The sequence below is a fragment of the Lolium perenne genome, chromosome 7 (assembly GCF_019359855.2).
Source record: "Lolium perenne isolate Kyuss_39 chromosome 7, Kyuss_2.0, whole genome shotgun sequence".
NCBI lineage: Eukaryota > Viridiplantae > Streptophyta > Magnoliopsida > Poales > Poaceae > Lolium > Lolium perenne.
The window spans coordinates 62,181,811-62,190,631 of NC_067250.2; the positions used below are offsets into that span (position 1 = coordinate 62,181,811).

An 8,821-nucleotide genomic window follows, 5' to 3' on the forward strand; every position below is an offset into this window, starting at 1 on the left:
TGGAAAGGTGTCAAAATAGCGCACCTTTTTCGTATCTACAATTTTTGCCAAATCCGAATGGTTTAAAACTAATTTTACAAGTTTTGAAATCATGTTTCCGGTATATTTTGTGGGATAACGATTTCAATTTGATGGATTAGATCCATTTATTTGTTCTAAAATGTTGTAGGTAATGAAATTATACATATAATCTATCATATAAAGCTTTTGGTGACAATGATTTAAGTGGTTGGTGATCAAATCGATCAGATTTGGCCAATAGATTTCCGCCCCGTAAAAACAGAGCACTGAACTTCCCTCGACATGAACTTGTACTTATCGGGCAATGCGGTTGTACTTCTTGGTGCGGTTTCATGAAAGTGTTCAGTAAAACAAAGCTATAACTTTCTTGTACACTGTCAATTTGAGGTCCACGGCCACACAAAATGTGCAGCACAACCACGCGCATCTGAACTTCTCGCGACATGTACTTGTACTTCCTGGCCTTCGTGGTTGTACTTCCGGAAATATTTCCATACTAGTGTGTTTTACAATAAATAAACATGTGTTTCGGAATGATAGTTTTAGATTTTCCCTAGCCTCTATTTAAGAGATTCTACACTTCCTGGATCTTAATATTTGAACTTCCCAACATTGCTATGTGAACTTATGTGTGAGTATTTTCTTTCTACAATTTGCAATTCTGTAATTACTGTTTGTACTTCCTGTAGTCTCCGTGTGTACTTCTCGGAATAACTCCTTGTACTTCCTCACGGATGATAGGATTATTTTATTTTTCCTACATTTGAATTATGTCAATTTTTTGTACTTCCTATATTACTAGTACAAATGCCCGTGCGTTGCCACGGGACGTAAATTTCATTTCTAACAAATTTCATTTCTAAATGCATATATATAAGTGATACATATTTACTTACAGAAAACACATTTCTTCTAACAAAGTACTTCAATGGAATCATCTTTGTCCACACTATGGTTTAACCCTAATCACCAACTCATTGGAGGCACATGTGTTCACAAAAATGCAACAAATTGGGCATATAAAGCAAAAATATTTTTATATTTTTCGATCAAATAGTCACATAAATCTCGTTCCTTGCACAAATCTATCAATTAAAAAGCAACACTAACAATACATGATCTGTTAAACAGCTAGACCCTTAATTTAACCTTCCAAGCCTATACTTCAACTTTATTTTTAGCTTGCAATGAATGCCTACTTGTTTCTTGGCACTTCAGGTAGCACCAATCATCCACAGCTGCGTGAGAAAAATCGAAGTAATAATTCACAATGAATCGCTGATCCGGCCAACAGCTGCATGAGACAACAATACAAACAAAGGTCAGGTTGGCTGATAAGTGTGATTGTTAGATGTGGCCTGGAATTCATTCGTCTCAGTACCTCTGAGCTTCTTGACTCCAGAAGTACAATTCATTTCATACGCTCTATCTATCCGTTGATGTCCACTGGCAAAGATACCTGAAGTAGACATCACCGATAGCTCCAAGCTGGAGCACTTGATCCACATACTCTACCTCCATGATTAATACCTAAGTAAAGCACTACATAGCAACTAAAAAGGCCACAAGCCCAAAGACTCCACCGCACACACCAAGTTTTGATTTGTTACGCACACAAACGGGCAGAGAATAGAAGAGGCGCGCTCCACTGGACACTTCAATCTTTTTGCTTTCTCACAATACAGGGATCTCCAGGCTCCAGAATTAACGCATATTAAGGTGCCCTCCAAGAAAAGGAATGCATTGAAAGGCACCAAATTGGTTGATTTACTTGCTCAGAGTAGATTGTTTCCCTAATAATGCCATTCATTTAGCTTAATTATATTGAAATACATACGGCACAAAATAATTCATTTATTTCGCTCTACATTTTTCAAAGGGTAATCAAAAGAATTCCAATGAAAGCAGAAGAAATAATAATTTGTATCGAACCAACAGATAGCATACCATCTATTATCATCCTCAGAGGTCATAGGGTGTCTCATGCATCTTCTGATCATGTTTGAATTAGCACATCAGATACAAATGAATGGTGCTTAAGCCGGTCTGCAACTACATGTATTTGACCCAATCCAAGTAGACAAAAAACATACAACAGAATAAAATGGTATAGATTAGCTTTTCTTTTCAATGTTATGTATAAAGAAAGCACCGGAACTTGTGAAATTCCGTGTCTTGCTGTTTTCCATTTCAATCGTATAGAATAAGACCAGACATGGTATTTCTAGATTGCTACTGAATTTCCTGTGCAAGACCATCTTCACATTGCAAAATTCTAAACTACTTAGCTGCAAATCCAATGAGTGTTTTAAAACTGAAATAGTTTTGCATCTACACAACACAGTGAAGCAAGGCAATGAGCTAAATTAGTGCATCCAGCACATTTATGTCCCACTCTACACTCTAGGCTTTACGTAGCATCACAAGGTCAGGTCACAGGAGCACTGAATAGATAGCGACATATCATGTCATGCTGAGCACCTCCGTCCAATTATGCTACTCACATCACAACATAAAATAAAATACAAAATATAGATAGCGACATAATAGGCCAGCAGTTTCTAGTGCGGACATAAACTAAATGCAGAAAATAGAATGGCAAATTCACTCGAAGTAGAAAATGAATCTTAGTTTGAGCAAGAGAATACATATTACAGAAGGAGATTAATTTATCAATAGACATAAAGAGAGGTGAGACGGAGATAGTGAGTAAACCTGTAATACTACACCCAGAATTAGCAAAGGAAATGATATCCTAAGAAGAAAAGAACAAAATCACAAAGTGCGAGTATGAATCTGTAGTTCTTGACAGATCTGTAGTAAGGTTCAAAGATGAACAAAAAATCATGATATTTCGCATGAAGGATAAAATGGAAAGAGGAGCATATGTACTATATACACTGTATATTTAGAACTGTACATATTCACATTAATAAGTTGTATTATTATATGTTCACGCTTGATTAAAACTATGAAAGGCAAGCCAAGAACATCTGTATTATTTTCCCCCTTTAGGTGACTTCTCTCAACCAACAAGTATTTAGAGCCTTGGCAAGAGGTAACAGTACATGAAAATTAATCATATGCTCAACATTGAAAATTTGATAAAGATCATATGGATTTCCTTGTAACCATGCATTGCCTTGTCGATTCTACATTGCATTGAGCTTATATCACCATACCCATTGTTGATCTTAAATTTGCAGGGTTGCTAGGCAGTGGGAACTGGAGCAATAGATCATGCAGACCTGCGCCAGCTAGCCGGAGACGATGGCGAGGGCAAAGCTCCTGGGCATCGTCATCGTTGTTGCAGCGACAGCGAGCACAAGGCACGGAGCCCCTACCCTAAACCATAATATGAAGCGGCAAATCCATCCAAAAGGAAAATACTGACTTTCTAGTAGACTGTAATGTAGCTACTGTCAAACCTGGGACAGACATTTCGTTCAAAGTGTATTTGATTTTGTTCAAAGTGTATTATCATTGTTTGTAGCTTCTGACTCCCGTCTTTGAACTAAATCCTATTTAGTATCTTGTCGAGGTATGCCATAATTCTCTAATGCAATGCTCGAACAATGTTCTTATGACGTTACATAATTCTCTAATGCCTGGGAGTAATTTAGGTTACTTCTCTCAACCAACAAGTATTTAGAGCCTTGGCAAGAGGCAGCAGTACATGTCAATTAATCATATGCTCAACATAGAAAATTTCATAAAGATCATTTGGATTTCCTTGTAACCATGCATTCCCTTGTTGATCCTACATTGCATTGACCATATATCACCATACCCATTGTTGATCTTAAATTTGCAGGTTTCTAGACAGTGGGAACTGGAGCAATAGATCATGCAGACCTGCGCCAGCGAGCCGGAGACGATGGCGGAGCTCCTGGGTGTCGCCTTCGTCGTTGCAGCGACGGCGAGCACAAGGCACGGAGCCCCTGCGTGTGTTCGCGAGCGCTGGCAATCTCCTACGCACCACCTCCGTCGTTGAAGCGACGGGGAGAAGAGCGGACCAGTGGCGAGCAGAGCGGCGGCCCCTGCAACAGCGAGCAGAGCGCCGGCCGGAGGTGGAGCTGCTAGCCGCAGCTCCCGCAACGGTGAGCAGAGTGGCGGCCGGAGATGGAGCTAACAAGTCCCAAACAGGTTGTGCTTAAGAACTGATAGATGCATGATCTTAAGACCTCACTTCTGCAACTTTCTTTTTCTCCAACATAGTATTTTGAAGCTTAAGTTGCATATCTTGTAGTTCATAATTTATACCTATATCCAAAGCAACAAAAATGTCTTGTTCCCTTTCTACCTTGGCCAGAAGAGCCTCGTAACACTGTAAATATGAACATAGGCATATGAGTATATCAAATATATACTAAATTATCCACTATATAACAGACACCATCTTCAAGAAAAACTATATGCTAAGATAGAACAAAAAATTAGATACCATCTTGTGCATCATTTAGCTTTCACCATGGTTGGTCTAGTAATCTCTTTCATAAAGCTCGTGCAATATGTATACTGACGTACATAAAGTTCAATGAGGCACATATGGGTTAAGAAAATTGAACTGAACCAGCCACTATGGAGTGCAGACATTTACTGAATAGTGAAGCAAATAATATAACGGAAGAACTAAATAAGTGACAAATGCCCAACAAAAAACAGGTGGCAAATGTGGAAGTACATTCAGAGGCACATGTGGAAGCTACAACTACTATATGGTACAACTAAATGTTAAATATGGCATCCTCATTATTACCAGGCCAACAAAAAACAAGGCTACGACTTTTACAAATTGGACATCATAGTATTGCATCCAAGTTTTGCGAACCATCATCCTTCTTTTAAAATTATTGTTGAGAGAATATCCAAATAAATAGCAAGGTTCGGGAAAGCGGAAAAAAGCGTCGCTTATGCACGCTGAAGCGCAATGCGGAAGCCTTCCACAACAATTGCATAAGCGCTTAAGCGGAAAAAAGCGTCGCTTATGCGCGCAAAAGCGCTAAGCGAAAGGCCACCGCACCAATTACGCTTAACGCTTTCTTGAACCTTGATAAATAGATCGATAAATGTTTCCATAGGGACAAGTGGAGCCTTCAATATATCAAAGTCAGTGGCTTGCTCAAAGTCCTCCATTGTAGAGAAGCCACTTGCTATCACAGACAGCAATTTAATATGGTGATCAATTCTTACTTCACCTAAAACCCATAATCCAAATCCTGGTTAAAAACAAAATGTGTGATAATTATCAATGCAAACATATTTTTCGCGTAGAAAGAATTTAGTTACCTAATTATAGTATGGAACAATAACTTGTACAAGCCATCATAAGACACCAAATATTTTGTTACCCTCGCAAAATCATTTTGTCTAGAGGATATCACAAACTACAACAGCACGACAAATTTTGTACACAAGACTTGCCAGAGATAAAAATTTAAATTTGCACAACTAAAGTTTGGAAACTTTGATATTGCAATATCGATCTGGCATCTTATATACATAAACAAATACATTTAATTGATAGAAAATCAAGAAAATGCACTTGTAGTTCTTCATTAAACCGGTGAAGGTAATACAACTCATGCACTCAACATAATTGGAAGATGATGTACCGAGGTATGTGTTACTTCAATGGGATCAAATATGTGTATCCTATATAAGAATCCAGTCAAAAAGGAAGTTGTAGGAGAGAAGCAGCAGCAGCACATCATTACCGTATCCAGGGCACCAATGTCAGCCTCATCCCGACATGTTCCCCACTCCTGCCTTTTTTCAAGTCATCATCACCACCAGTGCCGAGCCAAGATACCAACCTGATTTGCAAAAAAAAACTCTTGTTGGTAAAACAATCAGAGAAGGCAAAACAATCAGAGAAGGCAGGGTATGGTTCGGGCGGATTCTCGGTCCGAGCAGCGTCTAGACGCCGGGATTCGACCGGCCCTCCTCACTCGCCTCCTGGGATCAGACCACCTCGCAAAGATCTGAGCAGCTGCGGCATGACGGCGGAGCGAATCGGGGCGGTGGGCGGCGGGATCGGGGCGCGGAGGACGGTACGAACCCTAGGAGGAGCAGGTTGGGGCTCGCCGGCGGGAGTGGTGGAGGCGGGAGGCTAGCACAGTATTGGTAGGCTGCAGCGGGCGGAGCTCCATGCGAGGCAACCGCCGATGGGTGGATTTGCTGGCCTTCGAATCCGGCGTGTGGATGTGCTGGCCGATTGAATCCATGGCCTCCCGGTGAGAAGAGGTGCACGGAATCGCCGACATAGGAGGAGACCAGCGCACACCTCCGTGCCTTATCTGAGGGGATCGTCCTTGTAGGGGCGTGTCCCACGACGGCCCTCCGTCGCTCGCATCATCACAGAGAAAAAGAGAGGAAAGCGGGGATAGGTACGGGTGAGATCTCTCGGGGGAAAGGCAAAGGGAATTACGGCCGCCAAATCCGGGTTTAATTGGGCTTGGCCCAGTTAGACGTGCGCGGGGAGAGGTCGGCAGGTCGCGGAGAGGAGTACGACGAACGTATTGTCGTAGTGGCAGAATAAGGAACACGTTCCTCCTTTTTAAGTAGTGTAGAAGTGGGTGTACTGCTGTTTATCGAATGGTTGTACTTCTCTCCGTCAACTATTTGAATTTCCTCTTGGGTGATGAGATTATTTCTTTTTTTACTTTTGGATTTTATCGGTTTTCTTGTACTTTCTATAATAGGTGGTTGTACTGCTCGTGTCGAACGGTTGAACTTCCCGGATAACAGGGTTGACCTTTCTGTTGGAACTTACTTGAACTTCCCGTTTCTTCAGAGCTACTAATTATACTTTGTGTTTATCAACCAATTATCGTAATTGTGCAAATGATATACCACTAGATAGATAATGAAAAACCGCAACATTTTCATGTTCACACTTTTCACACATTTTGCACAGTTAATTTTGAAAATACGAAAACGTTTCTATATGGCCAGGAAACGAAATTTTACTTTGATTTTCGAACCCCTTATTCAAATTGTGCAAATGATACACCGCTGGATAGATAATGAAATTTCGCAACTTTCTCATGTTTTGAGTTTTTTCAAATTTCACACAGTTTTTGACTAATTTTTAAAATACCAAAATCTGGACGTATTAAAAAACGAGCGGACAATAATTTGGACGATTTGTTTCAACCGTATGTCGGAATGATTCAAATGATATGGCGTTGGAAAGCTGTGGAGAAGGCGCAACTTCTTAATTTGCATTGTTTTCTCTAATTCGTTACGGTTTAAGAGAATAATTAAAATTACTGTTCGCCCGTTTGTATTAACGCGCACCAAATGATTTGCCCGCAAATACCAAATGGTATATTCAAACGGAGCAATCGATATACCATTGGAAAGGCATCAACAAGCCACATATTTTTTGTATCTAACATTTTCCTAAATCCATACAGAGTCGAACAAATTTTGAAAGTTCGAAAATCACATCACTCGTGTTCTTTACGAGATAACGACTTGAATTTTATGGATTATATCCATTTATTTGTTGTGAAATGCAGTCGATAATGAAATCAGACACATACTCTACAATATAATTTTTTAGGTGAAAACGATTGAGGTGTTCGGTGATCAAATCGATGAGATTTGACCAATAGATTTCTGCCCCGTAAAAACAGAGCACTGAACTTCCCTTGACATTAACTTGTACTTCTTGACAAATGTTGTTGTACTTCTCGGCCCGGTTTCACAAAAGTTTTCAGTAAAAAGGCTATAATTTTCTCATACGCTGTCCGTTTGAGGTCCATGACCTCACAAAATGCTCAGCACAACCACGCGCATCTGAACTTCTCGCTACATGTCCTTGTACTTCTTCGCCTTCGTTGGTTGTACTTCCCGCTATATTATGTGGTTGTACTTCCCGCTATATTATGTGGTTGTACTACTCGTGTCGAATTGTTGTACTTCTCATCATCAAGTATTTAAACTTCCTCGTGGATGATAAGATTATTTTAATTTTTTCTACATTTGGATTTTTTCAGTTTTCTCGTACTTCATATATGAAGTGGTTGTACTAATCGGGTCAAATGATTGTACTTCTCGTCGTCAAGTATTTGAACTTCGTCGTACATTTTTGAATTTTGTTTGTTTTATTTTACTTCCTATATTAAGTGGATGTATTGGATCTGTCGAATATTTATACTGCTCATCGTCAAATATTTGAACCTCCTAGCAAATGACGGGATTATAAACTTGTACTTCCAAGACTACTTTTCTCAGAAGCATATGTTGCAATGTATTTTATTTGTATTTTTTAACATGGCACGGTGGCAATTGAACATCTTAATCGTACTACATGTTTTCTACTCATTTTGTATTGCCGGTACTATTCCTTTGTACTCCTCCGATAAATTTTTAACTTTTTTTTTCTAACATTCACACTTGCAGGTGAATTTGATTTTTGAACTAGGAAAATGGATGGTTTTTATAAGCTGCACATATACACATACATCAGCATTAACATTGAAATTTCTTTGAGCTGTTTCCACCACACATTTCACTACCCGAGTCTTTCTTATCCTCCTTATCTTCTGAAGGACAACTCCTTTTGTCACTTCCTTTTTCTTCATTCTTTATTTTTCGTTCCTCATTATCAACGGAAAAGATTTGTCACTGGAAACAAGTAGAAGGGTACTTCAATTCACGCCGTTTGATACACCTTGTACTGCCCAGCACAAAAACAATATAATGTGCTAATAGAGCACCTGCACTTCCGAATGCATTTTTCTGCCTCTCCCGAAATACATTTTTCAGGCAGGAAACCGCGCGTGCCCGT

At 39.7% G+C, this 8,821-nt stretch overlaps 1 long non-coding RNA gene across 3 annotated transcripts; it reads right to left on the reverse strand.

Moving 5' to 3' along the window:
• Positions 1-1,041: 1,041 nt before the first annotated feature.
• LOC127317313 (uncharacterized) lies at positions 1,042-6,372 on the reverse strand. Of its 3 annotated transcripts, none has more exons than XR_007861056.2 (2): positions 5,739-6,372; positions 1,042-4,348 (listed from the first exon to the last, which is right to left on the reverse strand). It is a non-coding gene; the product is annotated as an uncharacterized lncRNA (long non-coding RNA). The 3 variants fall into 3 exon arrangements; XR_011748759.1 differs by lacking the exon at positions 1,042-4,348 and adding an exon at positions 4,756-5,219; XR_011748758.1 differs by lacking the exon at positions 1,042-4,348 and adding an exon at positions 4,756-5,240.
• Positions 6,373-8,821: the final 2,449 nt, after the last annotated feature.